At 29.3% G+C, this 4,754-nt stretch overlaps 1 non-coding gene across 1 annotated transcript; it reads left to right on the top strand.

Annotated features, from left to right (window-relative positions):
• Positions 1-598: 598 nt before the first annotated feature.
• On the top strand, positions 599-671 carry TRNAF-GAA (transfer RNA phenylalanine (anticodon GAA)). The gene has a single exon. It is a non-coding gene; the product is annotated as a tRNA-Phe (tRNA).
• Positions 672-4,754: the final 4,083 nt, after the last annotated feature.

Here is a 4,754-nt window from a genome sequence, read left to right as displayed (position 1 = left end):
CTAGGATTGTCATGCGTCCATGACCTCAAAATCTTAGCAAGAATTCGACGATTGCATTTGGTTGCCATAACCCTAATTGAACAATTAACCCAAATTAAAATAAGCAAATAAACCCCTAGAATTGCAAAATTACCCAAAATTTAATGCCTAGAAATGAATGTAACACTTACTTGATTTGAAGGATGTCACGAATTGTCAATTGAGAGTGAGATTGCAATTTTCCGTTTGAAATTTTGGATTAGCAGCTTCAATTTGGGGTGTCGGAAAATGATCGTTGTGAGAGAGGGAATATCCTGATTTGGGGATGAAGTGGTTGTTATATAATAGCATAGGTGGGCCCCACAAACGTCTGGATTTGACAGAAGTTAGGTTTTGGGGGTGCAACCAAAAGTTTTTAAAAACGTTTGGGGGTTCATTTCAAAAAAAAAAACAAAAAGGGGATTGTTTTAAAAATCACCAAACATAAGGGTGTTTTAACCAAAAAATCCTTTGTTTGAAGACCACTAAGGCCTTACTAATAATAATGATTGAACCGCATCAAACTTAGGTACGCTAAGCAATATTACATTTGTTCGGTCCTCAACGCTTACAATATCGTGCGGGGATAGCTCAGTTGGGAGAGCGTCAGACTGAAGATCTGAAGGTCGCGTGTTCGATCCACGCTCACCGCATTTTTTTCTGATAAAGTTTCAATTTTCGGAAAAGATAAAAAAAATTTAATCAACCACTTCAACAAATTATTTAGATTAGCGTTCATCTTCTTCTACCATCTATAGTTCTATACCTATACTAGTTTTTTACCCGTGCAAACGGGGAGTTTTATAGTAAATATGATTTTGACCGTGCATAATGCGCGGGAATTGTTTTGTTTATTAAGTAGTTGATTATTATTCATAATAACCAAGTTATAAGTAGGTCTCTAGCGTTTAGATCCGTGTAAAAATATATTGTATGCTACTTCATCTCTAACTTTTAGACCTAAAATATTCCAACAAAACTGAATATATTCATATATTCAATAATTGCGTCAAAAGTTGATAAACTATAAGATATTGAATCATATATTTAATGATATTTCTCCTTAAATTATGTTATGGGAATTTGCAAAAGTGAATGAAATACTATATATATATATATATATATATATATATATATATATATATATATATAAACTTCTCAAAAAAATAATATACGTACACAGTATACAATATACCTTTTCATTTGTTTTCGTTGTCCCGTTATTAACTTTCAGCTCCCGATAAATTACAGGCTTCATGTGGCAAGTTCCCAGTTTTGATCAATTTATATAAGTAGATAGTTGTTGTTGTGGATAAATTTGTGTATGAAATTTGAAAAAGGGATACCGAGCTAATCGCAAAAGCTTGGTAATATTTGTTGAACATAAATTAATTATAATTAAAGTCACTAATTTACATTGACATAGGACCGTACATTATATTCAGTTTTTCTACGTAACTCTTAATTTGCCATACATTTTTCTCAAGCATATAAAAAAAGGTCAAAGTAACTATAAGTTGTACGATATCTTATTATTTATATTTTTTCCTTTTGTATTGTCACTGTTCTTTCAGACGTCTCTTGATTCATCATCCAAAGGTATCTACTATATTATAACTAATATGCTAAAATTTAAAATCCTTTAAATGGGATGGTAAGGATAAAAAAATATATAAATATTTTAGATTTTAGACACGTTTTAATTGAAAGAAAAAAAAAATATTTTATAAATTTAAGGTTTTAGAATATTTTTCCTAAAACTATCTTGTGAATATTAGCTTATGATTTAAAGTTTTATAACCGTGTATCGGAAATATTTTTAAACTAGCTTATGACCCATGTATTATATGGTTGACGTAGTTAATGTCATGGTGTATCATGTGATTTACAATTTTATTTTTGAAAGAAAAAGTTGATTAAATCTTTGCTTCGCCTACTGCTTTTTCTTAAACGCCTAGATAAAATCATAATTCAAACCACCACGCACCGGCACTCAACCATACACCCGTTTCCACCAGTCCTACTCTTCCCCCTCCCCCCCCCCCCCCTCCCGTTTTCTCTCTCTCTCTTGTTGCCCTCATGTAGCATCACTTTTCACCGCCTCAGGCCACTATATTATCATTTTTATTTGCCTAAGTTAACAAATATTTATTTTTGAGTTTTTTTACTGTTTAACTTATCTTTAAAAATATAGTTTGAAGATTTTTGTTACTTATCATTCTTGTAGAAAAAAAGATAACATCGATTTTAAAGATTGTTTTTCATCCCCTTCAATTTTATACTTACTTTATGGAATGAGAATGTAAAGAGAAAAAAGCAACAAAACATGAAATGTTGATACATACATTTTTTGAAATGGGAAGATAATGAATCAACAAAATATGAATAATTCACCGAATAGTGCGGAGATTTATACAATTGTAATAGCTGAATCAATGCCTCATATAATATGATAGCCCGATTTTGAAGCAATTTTTATTTAGGCTAATTGTATTTTATGAGCTTAATAATGTGATAATATATATCTTTTTGAAATATTATGAGAAATACGAATTTTATCTCTTAAATATAGATATTAGTTTTGCAATCATAGTCGTAATTATTTATGAAATGAGTTCTTTAAATTTGCTTAAAATTGTTTTAGGTGTTAATGATCCACTTTTTAAGTATTTGAGCTTAATAAGACCATATTATTAAACTACATCACATCATTAAAGCACAGAACCCAATCCCTATTTTCGTTTACCGAATTCGGCCATTTGTTCTTTCTTACTCTCATTCGTGTCTTGAGCTGTCAAAAGTGCTAAGCTTAAATCCTTCCATATTTCCTAAACAAAAGTTAGAAATGCAAGTCTAACATTTTGATTAATTACCTAAATCACCTACCAAAAGTGATGGATCCAGGAATAGCAATGATCAAAACATAACATTACAACAATAAAATTCAGGATTAATTAAAAAAAAAGAAACTGTTGTGATGAAATTTTTAATCAATTTAATCTATCTATACATGATATACACGACTACAAAAAAAACCTATATGCTCCTGATTATTATTATATAGAAATATATTTTGGGAAGCCACTAGCAAATATAAGGAATCAATATTATAGACGTAGATGTGCATATAGGGGTAATATTGTTGAATATAATGTCAAACAGTTCAAGTTTTTCTAAAAATTAAAGGTGCACCAAAATCTTTTTGTTATAAATATTTTATGATATGACCAATAGCTTATACGACATTATTGACAACCTTTTGTATTGATTATCCTCTCTAACTTTTGTACATTATGACCAACAGCAAAAGAAAATCATGAGAAACACCAAAAAAACATGAATAGCACAACGATTTGTACATATGATGCTCTAGAATTACTCAGTGAACATGAGTTTGCCACGTAGGATTTAGGATTTTACTTTAGATAATAGTATAGATCACAAAGAAGATTCATCCACTTGTACCTAAATATAGGTTAGGGTTCAGAGATAAATATAATTATTTTATAACAAAAAGAAGATTCATCCACTATGTACATAAATATATAATAGGGTCCGAGAATAACTATAATTATTTTAAAATATCCCTAAATGTAAGAGTTCAATTTTGACCCTCACTTTTTTTTAATAAAAAACGTGTCAATCTACATGTTCATTTATCCTATAGTAAATTTATTTGAACCTAATTAATTGCCCAAACATAAATTTCACATATTTTCAACAATTTAGTAATTAGATATTTGGGCCTACTGGATCTACATTATAGAAATATGTGGTTTAATAATTTTTGTCAAATAGCCAAATTAAAATCAAGCAAATAATAATGTATTCAACATTATTTTGTACTTTAATTATTTAGAACATACATATAGATCGGATGTGCTTTATTTTGTATGTTATTGAAAACATACATAAAAATAATAACATAACAATATGAAATAACGCCACGAATAATAAGCAACCAAAATTTTGACATTAATCAACCAAAAATATAAAATCATGAGAAACTCCAAAAAAACATGATAAGCACATTCTTCATTCCAATCAACATAGGTTATAAGCATATCCTACATGTGCTTCAAGTATTTTAGAAATTTCTTTTGTCCTAACTCCATGTTTCTTTTTTAAAAAAAAAAAACAGTTAAAGGTATTACGAAAACATTAAACGAATAAATTATGGATCTCTAAATAATCGAGTACCTCAACATTTTTATTTAATAGAAAGCCAATTTGCTTGTCCCATAGAGTGATAGTATAAATATTGTTATACATATTAAAATATCATAAACATAATCAAAATAAAAAAGATATTATATTGGAATTGTTGTAAATTAAACTTGACATACATAGTTCATGTTAATAAATTTATTAATTGTTACTCTCGTTGCATTAGATATCTTCATTGTCATATTTAACGGGAAGGTGCTTCTTATTATCCAATTGACTTTGTGTCGGACAACACGGTCAGTAAAAAACATGTTAAACTTAATTTAAAATAGGAAAAATTGACAATAGAGGTCTGAACTTTGGGCGATAATTTTTAAAAGGTTTGAACTATTGATTGACCTGTGTAGGTCCCAACTTTAGGGGGTCTTAACTTTTAGCGAGCCTCGGTGACTTAAAACTGACGATTTTTTTAAAATCTCACCTAGTTCCTACTTCCCTGACTCAATTAGCCCTTCTGGTGTGACCCAAGTTTTACAAGTTATGACCTATTAAGCCAGTTTCAAGTCACT

Source organism: Beta vulgaris, chromosome 4 (assembly GCF_026745355.1).
Source record: "Beta vulgaris subsp. vulgaris cultivar EL10 chromosome 4, EL10.2, whole genome shotgun sequence".
Classification (NCBI taxonomy): domain Eukaryota; kingdom Viridiplantae; phylum Streptophyta; class Magnoliopsida; order Caryophyllales; family Amaranthaceae; genus Beta; species Beta vulgaris.
The sequence above is the reverse complement of the archived record's forward strand: the minus strand, read 5'-3'. Positions and strand labels throughout refer to the sequence as shown.